Here is a 17,920-nt window from a genome sequence, read left to right as displayed (position 1 = left end):
CCTGGGAATCCTTGCTTTTGTAGAACAGGCAAATAAAAGAACAATTAATTTCAAGGATGAAGAGAAAGGAGTTTTCACTGCAGTCAAGATTGTGATGGGAACCTAGAAAAACACTGCTGGTGTTAGAAAGCAGAGCTGGGGTTTAAGTACTCAGAACTGAGCTGAAGATTAATGTGACCATAATTGTTTCAGAGCTGTTTTAGAGCTTCTGTCAGTTTAAAGATGAAATTACCATGTCCTTTTTCTACTTTATTTTTTCAGTTGTTGATTTTTAGTAAAGGTTCTGGTAATTGCTGCTTTTCAATTTCTATCGAGTTATGAAATATAGTTTACTTTGGCCACATATACGTGCCTGTAAAATACATCTTAAAAAAGGAATCCTACAGCTTGAGAACAATTTTTGTCAAAAGTCAGTGCATAATCTCAGTTTCTACAATAACTTAAAACTTGCGGAGGAAACTTCTGAAGAAAATCCAGAATCAAATGCAGGTGCAACAAACACTTGCCAGCATTCTTTCTAACAATATCTAAATATAATTTTGTAAATTTACTTTTTTACCTAGTTAATTGAAAAAACAGGTTTGGTAAAAAGGATTTCAAAATTACAAACGTCTGATTTAGATCCCAGGCTGTAAGAATCTACCCATCACTTTTCTCTCAAAACCGCATGCACGGCACAACTGCGCGGACCTCCAGGGTGTTTCCACTCGTGCGCTTGTACACCGAAGCCGTAACTGTCGATTTAGCGAAGATGCTGATATTTTGTTTTGTTGATGGTGGTTATTGGCTTTTAATGGCCTCGGGCCCACCGGCGCCGCGATTAAATCGTGCCTCGGGTGCGGTTGGCGCTCGGCGCTGCGGAGCGCCCGCTCTGTCCGCAGCGCCGGGCACGGCGAAGGGACCTGCGCTTCCCGGTGCCCGCTGCACCCCGCTCCCTCACGGCGGGGATCTCACCGGCGCACACCAGGCTCATCTATGGCTGCGCTGGGCGGCCGCTCCCGCCCGTATACGCGGCGTACGGACCTTCCAGCGGAGGTCCCGCGGCGCCCGCCGGCCGGTCCGACCGACCCGCGGCACGAGCCCACGTCTCGGTTTGAGTGCCCCGTGCCAATACCGCCGCGAAGCTCGTTCCGCGTGCGCCGCTGCACGGTTAATTACGGCGGCGCCGGGGACTCCCGCCACGAGGGCGGGGCGCGCTCTGGGGATTCCCGGTCCCCCCCGGAACGTTCGGGATTGTTCCCGTGACGTCACGGCGGGGGCGGTACCGGGGAGCCCCTCCCGCTCCTCCCCGGGCTCCCGCGCGAAGATGCTCGCGAAGCTTACGCCTGCGCGCGCGCGCGTGGGGAGCACTGCGGAGCGGAGAGGCGCCATTTTGAGAGAGCGAGGCGAGCGCGCGGGGCGCGTGCGCGCGCGGGGTTTGAGGGAGTAACTCGGGACACCCCGGGACACCCCCGGGAACGGGCGCGGACCGGACGCAGAGCAGACACAGAGCAGTCACAGAGCAGCCGGGCTGCCACTCTCCTTCCTCCGCCGTGCTGCCCGGACCGCCCTCGGGGACGGCCGGGGGAACGGCCCGCGGGAGGGCAGAGGAATATCCGGCGGAGCCGCAGCCGGAGGTCGTGCACCCCGAGGGCCGGGGTTCTGTGTACCTGCGCACCCCGCAGCGGGCAGTCTGTGTGTCCGCACACCCCGGGAGCGGGCTCTGTCCCCACACCCCGGGAAAGGAAGCATGCCCCGCGACGCGCCGGGGCTCCCCCGGCGGCTCCCGCCGCCCCTCCAGCAAATGTCCCTTGCCCAGGTCAGCGCTTCCCGCCCGGGTGCCTTCTGCAGATCTGTTCAGCTTTCCCAATAAAACGAGAAATGACCCTTTCTTTCCCTGTTTTTCCCCCGCCTCTTTCCACCCAGCCCCCACTCGCCGTTCCCCCAGCTCCCCGCACTCTGTGCTTCTCTCGGGATTGAGAAGCAGGAGGAGGTTTTCGCTGATAGGCTGCGCCCGCCGTCACACAGCCCTGCCGCCCTCTCCGGGCCGTGAGTGGAGGTGTAACCGAGGCTTCCGCTCTCGGGCTCGGCTGTCTGACTGCATCCGTGTTTGCTCTTTAGGATCCAGGTTTCTGTTTGTTTGTGTTCTCCAGATTAAGGTTTCTGGGTTTTCTTTCTTCTGTGTTATCTTATGAAGCCTGGACGCTAGTCCAGATTTCATAAGGGAAAACTGTTTTTTCTGGTTCTTTTTACCGTAGGTGGCTTGAACGACAGAGTCAGTCCTGGATGTTTGCAGCCTTTTGCTTCAGCTGGCAGAGAAGAAAAAAGGTGGACACTGACCTGCAGCAGTGGCTTACTGTGAACGGGAAGAAATATCGGACACTTTTCTGGGATTACCTGTGCGTGCTTCGTCCTGAAAAGGCCTCTGAAACAATCAGTAGACATCTGAGAAGACAATTGAGGAAGTCGCAAGGTTTTTTCTTCTAGCAGTGTCGAGAACATAACCCTTGGATTCTTTTGTCCACATGGCATGGATACATAGCTAAATGTATGAAGTTCTGAATACTTCAGCTGCCAAAATAAAGTGCTTTCCTCTTTTTACATGCAGTTTTTCTTCTTGGCAAGATTCTTTCTGAGTTAGAGGAATAACCAGTTATGTTAACTGGCTCCAGGTTAAATGTGGCCTGAGTCACTGAGGAAACATTGCTGAAAAGTTTCATGGCAGATTTTTTTCCCCCTTATTTAATTTTTTTCGATTTTCTGACATTGTCTTCTCTCATTTTGCAGTGAGACTGATTTTATAGATGAAGACTTTAACAGATGTTTGTTTATCTTTTTTTGTTTTGTATTTTATTTAATATTTTTGTTAAAAAATATTCTTGTCAATAGGCAGTATGGAGGTATCCAGGTAACTGTTTACAAATGCCTTTGCTACCGGAAGGTAGGAAATGTTCTACAGTTCACATGAAATTTCACGTGTGAAATTTGGGTTTTTGGCCTCAAAGTTGGTGGAATAAAACGTGTATTTATTTCACTTGGAGCTCATGCTGCGTATAGTGGAATCTACATGGAATAGACAAGGGAAGAACCTGTCAGAGAAAATAAAAGGTTTTTAAGACAGACATTGGCAGACTTTGTAAATGGCCTTGCAGGATTTGTAAGCGAGAGGGATGGGTAGCTGATTTCTGTGAGGTCAAATCTATGTCAAACTGCTACGAATGTAGCATCAACGGGAACTCGGTATATTATCTCAAGGAAAACAAACTGGAAAAATATAGATCACGCAGTACTACCACCTTGTGTGGTCCTCTTGGATTAGGTAAGTTTTGTAGTGTTCATAAATCAATTTACACTTGAAAAAAAATTTTATCAGTAGAACAGTTAATCCAGCATTTTTTACTATTTAGATTTTTTTGGGTTGTTTTTTGTTTGTTTGTTTTTTTAGTTTTTTTTTTAAATGTTGGATGTTGAAGCTTGTTAATTTTTACTCCCTGGCTTTTATAATTAATAGAATAATTCCTTAAGTATTTTAAGAGTATAGGTACAAGGAGAAATGTGTAGGTAAGAGTGTGATTTTTATGTGAGATTAAAATGTAGCTATATCTGGACTAAATCCATAAGGAATTTAGCCTTCGTATTAATGTTGTAATCTCAGCAGTGAATGTTGCATTCTTTTGACCACGTCTTCTGGATAGCTTGCATGTGTCAGTCCTTCGTTTTGTGTTATATGTGTTTGCAGCATCAAGGTAGTAGTGATATAGGGGGTTTTTTACTCTTTTGGTTTTTTTTCTTCCCACTAGTCTTTGTGACTTATGAAAGCCAGAGGTTTTTTTACTGAAAGTTATTTTACTGTCTATGCAGGCTAGATTTTTTCTGAGTTGATGTTTTAGGATTGACTTAAGTGTATTTTTCTGTTCTGTAATGGGAATGAATTAGTCTGCCTGGTCTGCAAGTATAGCTCTTCAAAAAAAGGTCTGTTTCCTTGGAATAATTCAAAATTAAATATAGTGGGAATTGGCTTATCTTCCTTGTTATTTTTAGATGTATTGTAGTTTCCTTTATCCCACAGTGATTAAATATTTTTTAATTTTGGCATTGATGTGTTTGTAATAATTTTTCGTAGGTTTGCATTCAACTGAACTGCTACTGCCTGAAAGAAAATTAAGATGGACAGAGCAACTTAATTCAAAAGTCAGTGGTAATTTTACTGAAGTTTTCTATCCCCTACCCCACCCTGATGATTCATAAGGCTTTAAATGATTAAAGTATTATTGGGTAGACTTTAAACTGAGCATCTGGTAGAGGTTATATATTTACTTCAGTTGTCACTCTTTAAAATATTTTTGAGAGCTTCTACGATTCTAAAGTATTAGTAGTAGTGAACTAATGAAAAAAGGTTTTCTCTGAGGATAGTGCAAAAATGTTTGGGAAGATTGCTTGTGTTAAAAAACCTTGTAGTAAAAGTGTAGTTAAGCACGTGAAACAATTTAAAAATTAATGCAGTGTATCTTAGCTCCTGTAGCTTGCTATTTTGACTACTAATGAAAGACTTGCATCTACATATATTTTGTAAATTCTCGGTCTCACTAAAGTGCTTACCTGTGTGTTGTCAGTATTGTCGTGAAAGGTTGAACCAGCTTCAGTTTTCTGCTTTGGATGGTCTTACTGTTTTGTTATTTTCACTTCTGTTTCAGTTTTGTTGCTTTGAAAATATGGAAACTTTGGAACATGAATGGGTGCTGTTTCTGTAATCTCTGGGTATGGCTTGTGGCTCTTCTGTATTGAGTCTAGGTGTGACTGGTATTTAGTGACCTGAGCCACTTGTTAAGGAACCAAACCAATAGAAAAGAGTGATCTTTTATATTCCTTTACTTGCATGAATATGTTTTTTTTGAAAGCATTTGGTAGATGGAGAGTTCAGGTGGGAGTGGCCATTTCATTTGGTTGTTGTCTGTTGTATGCTCTTGAGAGTAATAGAAATATTCACTTCTTAACTTCTAGAAAAAGTGATGCATTGCTTGTTTTTCCAAGCTATTAATTTTCAATGCTGTGAGATAGTTTTATTTCTTTTCAAGACACTCTTACTGAAATCAAGGAGCTACGTCTTCCACCTACTATTTTTGGTGATGTCTTTTTCTAGACTTTCCTGGAAGTTTTGAGGAGTTTGCTTTTTAGCTTAATTAAATTAATTAATTAATTAAATCTTTAAGCCTCTCTGTTTCCTGGTAGGGTAATTTTTTTATTCCTTTCACAGTACTTACGCTTGGGAAGTTGTAGTGTCACTTAAGGGGAAGGAAGCACCCAAGATTCATGAATGCTTGTGTATAGTTGAAAGGGACAACAAAAGTTGGAGGGTTCACAAAAAAATCACCAGGTTTTATACATAAATTGCACACTTGGCATTGAAATGGGAATGTCAGTCCCTGGCCTACTATATAAGCACACAGCTTACATTGTAGGGACAGGGTAGAAGGGAAGAGATTAATTAAGGAGAGGGAGAGTGAGAAAGAAAGAAAGAAAGAAAGAGAGAGATCACTAGATCTGGTTGGTTTGGCTTATGGGATATCCTGGGGTGTGCAGCCAGGGCTTGGTGGTGTACCTTTTTACAGATAGTTTCCTTGCCCTGAAGGTAAGGTTTTAATTTTCTATGTAGATCAGTTGTCTTGCATGGTCCATTCTTTGAGGCCTTTCTGGAAATGGCTTGGAGGGTTTTTGCAGGGGTCCCTGGTGGTCTCATGCCCCTACTGCATTGGCCTTTGGTCAAAAGTTCATGCCTGCTTCTTTGCTGGTGCTGTCTTTTGTTTGTTGTGTCTCCATGGACTAGAATGAGGCTGTTTGTCCCAGAAGAGTGCTGTCCTACCTCTGTGTGGCCCCTTCTCCAGCCACATCCCATTTACCACCAGCTGGCTCTGCAGACATCCAGCTATTGGTGTTTAAGATATATATGTTACCCCCTTATCATCAGGGGTTCTAAGGAAGTGTATTTTTTTCTTATCTGTGTGCATATGTGTTTGACGAGGATTCAGGAATGTTTTACAGCTGTGCCCTTGTACCCTAAAGAAAATTCATACCAACTGAGGAGAGAATGCCAAGCATGCTGGTCCACTTTAATTTCTTCCCTAGATTTTTGTTTTCAAAGTGCTTACAATGTGCTGTTAAATGCTTTACAGATATCTATGAAGAGAATGTCCTTGCTTCCAAGAGCTTATACTTTAAGCCTTGATGTAAACAGAGCTTCTGTAGTGGGATAACTGTCAGCAGGTTGTCTTTTACTGATGTGTTTATTCTGGTAGGTTCATAAAATGGGTACATTTTTACTGGCTAATTCTTTAGAATGGTGCAGGTTGCTTTAGTATGTGAAAAAACCGTTGGTGGAAGCTTTTGAGAATAAGTACCCTTTAATCTTGCAGCAAAGTTGAAACAGAATTACAGTGGTAAAATGACTGAGTGAAATTGTGCAGATATTTAGTGTTATACAAGTCAATGTACTTTGTGCTGCTTTTATTTTGTCCTCCCTTCTAATGAGGTTATTCTGTTTACCATATGTGGATTAAACTGTTACAGTGACAGTTCATGAATAACATCTGAGGAAGTTGCTTTTTCAACTGCTATTTCTTCCTTGTGATAATTCCAAAAGTGCAAAAGTATTCCTGGTGAATTTCCTACACAGCATACGCTGACTAGTGATTAGTTCAATTACAGTGATGTAATTGAACTCACACTTCAGCTTTTGAATTTGAATCTTGTTAAAGGGCAAGAAATGAGCATCTATCACACTTTTGCTAAATGGTCATGTACCATGTAGTGGAATCATTACACACAAAAGTGTGTTAGACCCTCAAGTAGGAGAAACCTGGCTTTTGTTTACCTTCAAATGTGAAATTATTTCATGTTATGAAATACTTCACTTTTTTTTTTTTTAAATCTACATTTTGGTATGATGCAAAAACAAAAAGTTAAATAGTCATTGTTTTGTTATCTGAAAGACTTAGATGATGGTGATTTTTTTTTTGAGTTTTCTATATTTTTGCTAAGTCTCTGTAAAGATAAGTGTTAAGTCTGTGGCTGTCCTAAACATTGTATTTGGTTTAATTTGTTAAAATTAATTTCATTGGTTAAAAAACTATGTTTTGATTCTGTATACTCTTCATACCTAAGAGTAAATGTTCAGATCTAACAGAGGACCTTGTTCCTTCCTTAGTGCTCTGCAGGAAACCTTAGATCTTACACTTCTTTTTAAAACATGAAGCAAGAAGGTAAATTATAAATTTTATGGATATCTTCTTTTGTTCTTCTATATTGTCCAGTGGTAGAATATATATGAGGACAGTTCTGTATTGGATGGTGGGGACATGAGATTTTGCTTGCTATGCAGTAGCATGATTGACAAATAAGAGGCTGCTGTTGAACTGTTTCAGAAGTTTTTGTTTAACTGGTGGGAGAGACCTTCAAAAGTTCAGCTCCCTTTCCTTTCTATTAAATGAATCTTAGGCAATAAATTTTAGAGAACCAAAACACTTTAGAGAATTACCAAACCTAATCTTTTTTAAAAATAGTTTTTCATTGAAATGCCACAAGGGGTGACATGACACTCTTTCCCTTCAGAGTGTTAAAAGTTTGACTGTAAAGATGTAAACTTACTCTGTTGTTGTGGCTGTTCATTTAAACAGAGGAAGGAAAGAAGAATCTTCAATTGAAGTGTTTGTCATGCTTTTGTAGCAATTTGTGATCAGTAGAAATGCTTCTAGTTTTGAAAACTCGTAAGGCTTGTGTAAGGGTTTGAATATTTTCTGTTTTATTAACATGCACATTTTGGATAGCAAAATAACTTGAAATCAGCTTATTTTGATTTGTTGGAACTACATGAGTTACAGAATAGTAAGGAAGATATCTAATAAACTGTGTCTTCAAAAGGGGAATGAAAATTGAGATTTAGAGATTTTAAATAGAAGTATTGTTTAGACCTTACATTTAGCAGCTTGATTTCAAATTAGTGCTTCTCTTAACTAGAGATAGCAGAGAAGGATAACAGAGAAGGATCCAGAATACTTGGAAATTTTTCTTTTGACAGAAGATGTACTTCATGTCAGAAGTAAAAAACATGGGTGGTGTGGGTTATTTTGAAGGTCTGCTTAGTTTGAAAATGTCCTGAGTGATTCTGTATACGAAAAAAGAGTGTGTAGACTGATGGCTGGGTCTTGTGCACATAGTTTCTTTGCCGAATTCAGACTAATACTTGGTGGTTTCCCTTTGGCTCATGATAAAGGGTTGAAGCCAAAATTTGAAGCTGGCTTATGATGGGAACACTGAAGGGCCGGTATTCTGACTACCTTGTTGGACCTTCTGAAATTCATACGTGTGCTCTTGTTTGTTTTCTGATGAAATAAGAATTCGATATGTATACTGGAGCTCATTATCAAGGAAGCAAAGCAGTTAGTTGCAAATTGAGACACTGCGTACAACCTTTTCTTTCCTGTGCTCTCATAACCACACTATAGTGTGCTTTGATTATCACCGCTTGCAACCTTCTTGTACCCCATTTATAAATACAATGCTAAAAACTACATTGACAAAGTCAGGGTGGTTTGTCAGATGTGTGTACTTGGAAAGTGGAGTTAAGCGGTCTCCTATGTAATTTGTGGTGTGCTGTACTTACTGTAATAATAATAATCTGTGAGGCATTAAATAAAAGCTCATAGGAACGTGCCACTTAGATATGCATATGTACTAATTTGAGATTCCCTTGGAAAATATAAATGTGTACATCATCTCAGTGCTTTTAACATTTATTCTGTTCAAAGTTTTCTCAAATCAATTGACTAAATTTCTGAACTGATCTTCGGGGAGATCAAATCAAGAAATTTGTATATCTTTTTTAATTTTGTGAATTCACGGCTTGAACGTTTCCTCCCCTCCCCCCATTGTTACTAAATTTGAAATTCGATTCACAAGCTTCAAGTATTCCTAGCTGTTGGAGTTTATATTGCCTTTTATTTTAATGGTCTTCTTACAATCTCTCAAGTTCCCAAGTGTCACAGAAACTGTTTTCTGTGAAATGATACAGACTACACAGAGACAAAGCGTAAGTATAGAACCTGAAAATACAGAACTCTTTTTCATTGGTTTTCCTTGTCTTCTGGTGATGGGTTCATCTGATAGGGTTGTTTCGTTTTTGTTTCTGTTTTTTCCCAATTTTGTCTTTACTTTAAAATTTGCTCTTCCTACAAAATTTGGTCAGCTCCATTTAAATAGGATGTAGATATACCATAGTAAATACATTCCAAAGGCACACCACTTTCAGTAGATTAAATTTTTAAAATGTAGTTTTGGCTATTTTACTATATTATTTGCCTGTTTTTTTCATATTATAGTAATGGCACTATATAATGGCAGGTATTCTATCTGTTTCTTCATGTTAGAACATTATGAAAAAGCAAAGCTGTTTTTGTTTATTCTCACCGTTCAGGAGAGAGTGTTACCAAATGTATCTTGTCTATAGCAATGAAATCTATTTTAAGTATTGAAGACAAGTTTCTGAACTAGAGAAATACTTTTATTTTGTTCACTGGAAGAGACTTCCCTGAGGTTGCATATGTTCAATACCAGTAGGACAGTCCCTGCCAGCTGAATACTGGTTAGACAAGTTAAACAACACCTTTAGAATTGGGTGGGGACCTTCTCTGGTCTCATGTACTTGTCATCTTTAAGTTCTGCTGTGCTTTCTTTCTCCACCCGCAGTGAAGAAAGAATCAGGTTAGGGAACACTTAAATAACTTGTAAGTCCATGGGGCTTGACAGGATGCTTCCATGGGTGCAGAGGGATCCATGATAAGTGTTCCATTCTTCCATGGGTGCTGATGTTACTTCAAAGCCATTCCTTATTATCTTTGAGAGGTCTAATGGTCATTGGGAGGGGCTCTTGAGTAAGAGAAGAGAGCAAATATTAATTTTGTCGTCAGGAGAGATGAGAAGGAGAATCCAGGGAACTACAGGCCAGTCAGCGTCGCTTCAGTTCATGGGAAGGTTGTACACCAGCTGATCCTGGAAAAATGTTTCCAAACATGTGAAGGACAGGAAGGTGAGTGAGAGCAGTCAAAATGGCTTTATGAAGGGGAAATCACACTTCAGCAAGCTAATAACCCTTTACAATGAGGTGACTAGCTTGGCAGATGAACAGAGAGCAATGGATGGTGTTTGTCTTGACCTCAGTAAGGCTTTTGACATTGTGTTCTATGGCATGGTTGTGGAAAAGGTGCCCGGTATGTGGAGAAGTGAGCAATGAGGTGTATCCAGAGCTATCTGAATGATGAGGCACAAGTCCTCAGGGATGTGATCAGTAGCACAAAGGCATTCGGAAGAAGCCGGTACCCCAGACTTCAGTATAGGAGCCCCTGCTATTGACCATCTTCATTAAAGTCCTGGACAGTGGGGCAGAGTTAACACTCAGCAAGTTTACAAATAATATAAGATAGGGTGAACTGGCTCATATATACACTTGATGTTTGTTCTGTTGTGTGGAAGAATGTGGATAGAGGACCCTCATGAGGCACAGGGAAAGTGTGAATTTTCTGGAATGCCAGCTGCATATGCCAGCTGCGGAGAAGGACCTGGGGGTCCTGTTGAACAGCAAGCCAGCCATGAGCCAGCAATGTGTCCTCCTAATGAGTAAAATGAAAATCTCTTTGGGCAACATTAGGAAGAGTGGTGCCAGCAGGTGGAGGGGAGTTCAGTTTTGTCTTGTGTTCAGCCTTGGTGAAGCCACATGTAGAGCACTGTGTCACCTTTCCAGGATGTGTAACATTGTTACAGGCTCTCTGATCCAAGAAAGTGTGAGATTTGGTGGAGATAGTTCAGTAAAGGACCACAAAGATGATAAAGAGACTGCAGTATCTGTCCAATGGGCATAGGCTGATACTTGGTTTAAAGTTCTAGGGAAGTAAAAGTTGGCTATTAGTCTTGAAGTTTAGGAAAGTATAAGTTGGCCATTAGTCTTTCAGAGTTATCTCTGGATGTTATACTTTAATTTTTCAGAAGGTCCTTTCCAAATTTAAAATTAATAAGCCATTAAACTCTGCATGTGGAATTGTGTGGAGGTGCAAATGATGAGGAAGAGTTTAGTTTTGTTAATACTATTGATGGGACTAGAGACTGTAGGTACGAGATAGCTGAAATCCCAAATGTTTTGATTACATCTGCTTTCTCTGCCCAGCCATCTTGCAATATTTCAGAAGGTGATTTCTTTTGCCCTGCCGTCTGTAGTCTCTCATGTCCACTTACGCAGACAGTTCAGAGATTGCCTCCAGCTCAGTTCTCACAACAGTCACTTTTCCAATTCCTACAGAGTATCCAGTTCCTTCCAGATATGTTCTATGGCTATTTTTAGTGTTGTGTAAATTTTAGAGGGATTTTTTTTTTAACACTGTAAAGGTTTGATGAACACAATTAAAACTAGAAGAAATTCTGGGTAAAGGATTGTCTTTAAAAGGGACCATGATTGATCAGGTGAATTATGTTTCTGTGTAATCAGTTGATTCCAGACTTCAGTAGGCTTTGTTTTCATGATGCATTTAAGGCCAGATTAAATACTTCTGTAAAGGAATTTGCTATTCTACTATGTTGTCAGAAGCAGCGCAGAAGACATGATACTGTAAATTTTCCAGAGTTTGAGCTAGAAACTTTCCTATTTAATTTTTTAAAAAAAATATTTATTTTAATTTTTAATTTTATTTTTAGTTTATTTTTAATTTATTTTTAGTTTAGCTTGGTTTTTAGTTTATTTTATTTTTCATTTTAGTTTTATTTATTTTAAAGCTTTGTCTGTGCTGTTTCCAGTGTTTTATAGTTCCCTGGCATGGGGAAAATATAGTCTAGTTCTGTCTTCATGTCTTATACGTCTTTTTCATAGTGTTTGGCAGCACAAGTGCTTCCTGGACTAGTGCTGCATTTAAGTCAGGTGGTACATACACACGATTCTGTCTGTAGTGGCTCTGCAATTACCCTGTTCTGAGTCTATGTGACTGCAGTGTATTCCCATTTTTTTGTGCTACACAGAGAAACAATTTCTGTCACTCTGGAGTGACAGATGCTTGCTGGGGTTCTGCACTGTGCTTAGCCTGTGGTGCTCTTGGGCTTCACTAGTGGTTGGAAAGTACTGCCATGTACTGTCAGTCTGCCTGCTCGGTGAAATTGCCCAAGAGTGAAGGGCATGAAATCCATGACTAACATGACTGTGGTGGTAGCAGTCCCAAATTTAGCACAAATGGTGTGAGAATGAGCAAGCATTTTTTTCTGCCTGTTGTCACCCTCTCTCCCCCAAAAAATAAATAGATGAGAAAAAAACCAAGTATTAAAATAAATTAATTCTTACTGCAAGAAGCTACATAACTTTATTAAAATGTGACAAATAGTGGTTGTTAACGCCAAGATGTACTCTGTAACACTATTTCAGCTAATTTGTTTATCTGGATGTCCTTGTTCTGTGTATTTCATGCCCTTGTTTTATGTGAGAACTGAGTGGTGGAGGTTTTAGTTTATGGACAAGCTTTGCAAATGAAACTTAAATGTTAGTAAGTTTGCTTGTCCCAATAATAGTGAATTAATGGTTGCAGATAAGGTGAAAAGTTTAATATTAAGGTGAAGTTTGAGGAAGCATTTTGCTAAAGTAATCTGAAAGCAGGATGTTGCCGCTGGATACGAATAGGTCACATGGATACAGATTGAGGTGTAGTGGAAGGAAGAGAAAATTTATTTTTCCTCCCAGGATTTACAAGTTTTTGACCATGGCCAGGGATTGGATGGTCAGGATAACATTTTTCCAACTGCACTGGCCATGAGAGATGCCCATCACAAGACGTGTAACAGAAAGAATGTACACATATCTATGTTTACAGTTACTGTCCTGGGAAAGTCTTTAGAAAACCATGTCAGCAAGCTCAGAAGCTGAGTTTTCAGGGCGACAGCAGGATAGTCTGAAAGTTCATGAATAGAAGGGTGTTTTCTGCTTTTGTGTCATACTGAATTTTGTTTGTGTTATTGCAGGAAAAAAACCAGAATTTTACTTACATTTTGGTTGCAATATTTCTTTTTTTGTGCTTAAATGTTAGTTTTTTAAACTGTATTGATTTCAAATAGCAGGGGAGAGAAAAAAGTTGCTGGAGAGATATCACTCTTGAGTGGTTAGCACTGAAAATAGGGAAAAAGTGAATTAGCTTTTACAGTGTTTTCTTTGTATAATGCATCATCCTGCATGTTAAACTCTTTAGTTACAATTATTAGGGTCGGATTTAGAAGTGTAATAGAAAACTACCGGTTCAAATATTTATCTAAGCCTTAAAGCTGTTTCAGAATATTGTTCCTGTAGTCTTCAGGTTCGTATGTCTGTCCAGCTTCAATATACTGTGATTGATTGCCTTGTGATTCTGGTGGTATTTTGGATTAACACATCTCCTTTCTTGCTGAATTTTTCTCCTTCAGGTGTTCATAACCACTTTTTAAATGCATCTTATGTCTTCATTTTGTGAGGCAAAGTAAGCCAGGTAGTTTCCTTAGACTTTTCGTGTCCCTGATCACTGAAATAGTTTGTTATTGCACCAAGTAAAATCTTGAATTCCTATGCTGTTATTCTTAGGTGTGATTTCACTTGTTCTATGGGAATTTAAAAAGGAAAAATGTAGTAGTGTTAGGAAAATTGATTATAGTCTTTAATGTTTGATTTCTTCATTTAATTTGGTAAGTACAAGATAAACCAATGGTACTTGTTTTTAGCTTCATTTTTGGGTTTTTTTGCAGATTTGGGTGTTGACCCTAGGTGTTGATTCTTAGCGTTTCCCAGAAGTCTTGACTCCTGATTGATGCAGTTGCTTTCAGATTCCCATTTCACAGCATGTTACTTATTTTTGTAAACTGGAGACAGTACATCAATTTTTCCTAGATGCTATGCAGATAACACAAATTTCTTTAGAATATGGGGGTTTCCTGCTGTTGTACAACTGTTGAGAAATAGTTTCTCACCAAAGAAGGCTTCAAAAGAACCTTATTGACTCACTAATAAAAAAAAGCCCAGTCCAGCCTTTTCTGTGTGTTGGTTGAGTTTATTTGGTGCAGTGCTCTTATTTCAGCTGCGAATGTGGCTTGAAGTAGATGACTGAGGAATATTTATGACAAATATCTTCACTATACATCATCCGGAACCAGCTGTTCGTTATTCCTTGGCAGTCACTTCCTTGTTATTGAAGATAATACTTCACAAAACTATAGAATTAAATTTTGTTTAATTGAATGTTGGATTAATTACTGCATGTTACGTAAAGCAAAATTCTTTAGACTTCTTTGAGATCCCTCCCTCAGGATGTAAAACTTAAGAGTAGGATTTCTTTCTTTGCTCTTAACTATTCTATTATTCACAACACAGCAACATGTTAATTTTATCTAAATTTATGGGCTACGGAAGACTTTTTTTACTGAGGTCGCTAAGGTCACTACACATTATTTGAATTGGTCACAAGAGGCTATTGCTGAGATGAGACAATAGTTTGACCAGTCTGACTAAAGGCAGATGTATATTTGAGTGCTAATAGTATGAGGATAGCACTTTTCAGTATATTTCTCTTACCTTTCTAGAATGGTGCAGCTTTGCTTAAGCAGCTGAGAGCCTGAGCCAAGTTAGCTTTTGATACAGTTAGATTGAGAAATGGCAGATCTGTGCTAATAGGGAATGGTGGCTTAAACATTAATGATAAATTTTTTACCTGCTCTTTTGTTGCCAGGAGAGTTTCTGAAAGCCCTGGAATTGATTTTGAATCTGTGGTGTTTACCTCACGAAGTTTACTTCTGATAGCTCTATTAATGCTGGGGATACATCAGCTACTTTATTAGTGTTACTGAACAGTGTTTGTGTGGTGTGTGTGCAAGAGGAAACTTGCTAGTAGATGTATGGTTTCAGGTCAGTGTAATAAAAGCAATTTTATGCTACTGGATGACTTTCATTCTGTTAAAATACTTTAAATGTTGTTTTTGTCTAATTTAAAAGTAATAGATAGTATGTATCTGAATGAAGTTCCCAGATGCTTTGGTGGATGCAGAATGCAGACACATCTCTGACTTTTTGGGATAGCTTAGGTAGGGGACCTTAATAGCAGGGAAATAAGGTGGAAAAAACCTTTTTAGTGTTAGAATATGTTGCAAAATAATTTGTTAGTTGTTGGTCAAGTTGGAAAACAAGCAAGAAACACACTAGTGTTGGCAACCAAGCTGATCACAAAGGTTTTAAGCATAGTAAATCTTGCCTGTGGCAGCAGAGGTGCCTTGATGACATCCCATTCTTATGCTTTGTGATCTGTTTTGAGTTTATCAAAAATACCTTCCTCAGAAGTAAGAATATTCTAGAGCTATCAAATATGTGTCAGATCATCTGAACAGAGATCATGATTAATTTTTTTTAATATATAGGGCAAACTTGTTGACAATATCAGAAAGCTAGCAGCTGTAAGAATGTTTATGAAACTTGGTAAAATATGCAACCAGCAACTTTCAGTTGGCTAGGCTATGTCCTCTAAGGTAGTTTTAAAATGTTTTTTTCCTGACCTGTCCTTTGTTTCCCAGTTTAATTATGCTGAGATATTTGTGCCTCTTCAAAGTTAGAAAGGTTTTATATTGAAAGTACTCTCTGTTCCCATGTCTAATTGCTATACCAGGTATATGTACAATTAGGTGAAAGAAAATATTTTCTTGACTTCAGTATGGAGTATCCACAGGAGCTGTTTTTCATGTTAATGCTTAACTGCAAACCTCTGAGTTTGGTCAGATAGTGTTCTAGAAATACATCTGTGCTTTTTTTTTCTTGCTGTTTTTTTATCAAAACTACTTGGAAGAATTAATCCTAAGAGTTTGACTTTTAATGGGCTTATTGAAACTTAACACATACATTCTGTTGCTGACTTTGTGCTCTGAGTATTGTGCAGTTTTGGCCCAGGTCTCTGTGTTTCCCATTTAAGTTTCTTTCTAAGAAAAGGACTGACTCATCTGACAGAGCAGCACTATCAACAGATTTTTAGAGCTTTTTTAGCTGAGAACATGAGGAAGACTTGAATCTGCTTTGAGAAAAAATTTTGCACGAAGAAATAGGCAGCCAGTGTCAGTGAGCTGTGGGAAAAGGTCTTTTTACAAAATACCTTTCCAGTCCTTGGATACTTGGTGATCTCCCAGTCTTTTGTGCAAAGGACAAAAGGTAAAGATGTTAGTGAGTTAATAACAAACTCTTCTCATGACAGTTGCATAAATAATGCTAGGAAGATTGACTAGTTTTCTAAAAGCAGTAACATAAATCTATTAATTGTTCCCCATTGTTAGTGGATTTGCTGTCATGTACTTAATAGCTGATGTCCCAATAACTTGGTGATACATTGCAAAATCTTTATGTTCTTCCTTGGTATGAGCCTAATCTTACCCACAGTTTTTCAGACTGTAAGTGCCTCAGTCTGAAGACTTGGTTGTTGTTCACTCTTCCCGTACTGAAAATCTGTTTTGATAATTTCTGAGGATATCATGATTCTTGCTTGGAGATGAGAACTGTGTCTAAGTTAAGGGGAAGACATTTTTTTTCTTGCTGGAATCTGCTCAGATTTGTTGTTTCTTAATTTAACATCTCTTGATTCATTTGTAAACATATGCCCTTTTGTATACTGTTGCTGAATGGGATATGTCAGTAAAAATGAACATGGTTCTTTTTAGAAAGAGAAGCCATTTCTGTGATGGTTCATTTATATTTTATTAGTTTGATATAACTGGAAATACTTAGAAAATTTCTCTTGATTTCTTGTTGAAGTTGGTTTAGGAGTGAGTTGAATGACTTCAGCAGAGTAATCTATAGTTAGTTACTTGGGTGATGCATACCTTTACCCTTGTCTCTATTTAACTGTAATAATTGTACGTCCTACCTTACCGTTTAACTATGATATTCGAGGTACTGAAAAACTTAAATATAAGCTCACTAAAATGAAACAGCAGCTCAACTAAGTATCATTTTACACTAAGTTAAATCTAACAAATCTGTTAGTTTCAGAAGCTGGAACAGTCTTGTCTGTCAATGAAAATCTGCAGTAGCCTGCAATATTCTGGTTCAGGCCAGAGAGAAACTGTAATTATGAGCTACCAAGTTCAGATTCCATATCTCTTACTAGTACATTACAGCAGCCATAGATTAAAGTGAACTGTGTCTGTTCTCACTAACAGATTTGCACTCTGCTGTGCAGAGATGTAGAATCCAGGTTTATTTGGGCCTCCCTATATACTGTGTGTGGGTGTTTATTATGTTTTCACTAGCTGGATTTATAATAGCTTGTATATCATACTTAAAATATTTTTGAATCATAGACCATTTTGCAGTGACTAGCTGCAGAGCCTGATTCAGTTGCCCTAGTATAATTTGGGAAGTGTTTCATCCATTTCTTTCCTGTCTGTGCTACATTTCAGCTTCAGGTGATATAGTTCACATTACCTTGTGTTCTCTTGCTTGTTGAGAAATATTTTCTTACATGTGAGAAGAATGAAGGGTATTAAGTGTATTCCTGGGTTTTAATCGCAAACCATTACATTCTTTGGCCCATTTTCAAACTAGAGAATTTTACTGGATTTTGACACTCTGGACACGTAGACTCTATTTCCATTGAAGCTAGAGACATTGTGAGGTTTGTGATGAGCCCAAGAATCTAGGCTTTTCATAAGGAACTTTCATATGGCAGCTGAAACTAGTTGTTAGGGATTAATTAAAAACAATCATCTTCTAGGAGGCTAAATAGAATAGCTCACAAAATCCCTTCTAGATAGTACCAGAAAGTGTTTTAGCAAGCTAAATTTGCCATAGTGCTTTGGATCAGACCTTACATAAGATGCTCCATCCCATTTATAAGAGTACATAAAGAAAGGAATGTTACAGTTATATTTT

The 17,920-nt window shown here is 39.0% G+C and overlaps 1 protein-coding gene across 4 annotated transcripts in view; it reads left to right on the top strand.

Moving 5' to 3' along the window:
* Nucleotides 1-1,472: 1,472 nt before the first annotated feature.
* Nucleotides 1,473-17,920, top strand: part of GPBP1 (GC-rich promoter binding protein 1) — a 35,654-nt gene continuing 19,206 nt past the window's right edge. The window contains exons 1-3 of one of the 4 annotated variants that reach the window (XM_058826481.1): nt 1,473-1,798; nt 2,238-3,298; nt 4,103-4,170. The gene's annotated coding sequence lies outside the window, so the exon portion shown is untranslated. Of the gene's footprint in view, nt 1,799-1,980; nt 2,139-2,237; nt 3,299-4,102; nt 4,171-9,677; nt 10,058-17,920 lie in introns of those variants that run through there. The other 3 variants (XM_058826482.1, XM_058826479.1, XM_058826483.1) reach the window with 3 other exon arrangements.

The sequence above is a fragment of the Poecile atricapillus genome, chromosome Z (genome assembly GCF_030490865.1).
Source record: "Poecile atricapillus isolate bPoeAtr1 chromosome Z, bPoeAtr1.hap1, whole genome shotgun sequence".
Lineage (NCBI taxonomy): Eukaryota > Metazoa > Chordata > Aves > Passeriformes > Paridae > Poecile > Poecile atricapillus.
The sequence above is the reverse complement of the archived record's forward strand: the minus strand, read 5'-3'. Positions and strand labels throughout refer to the sequence as shown.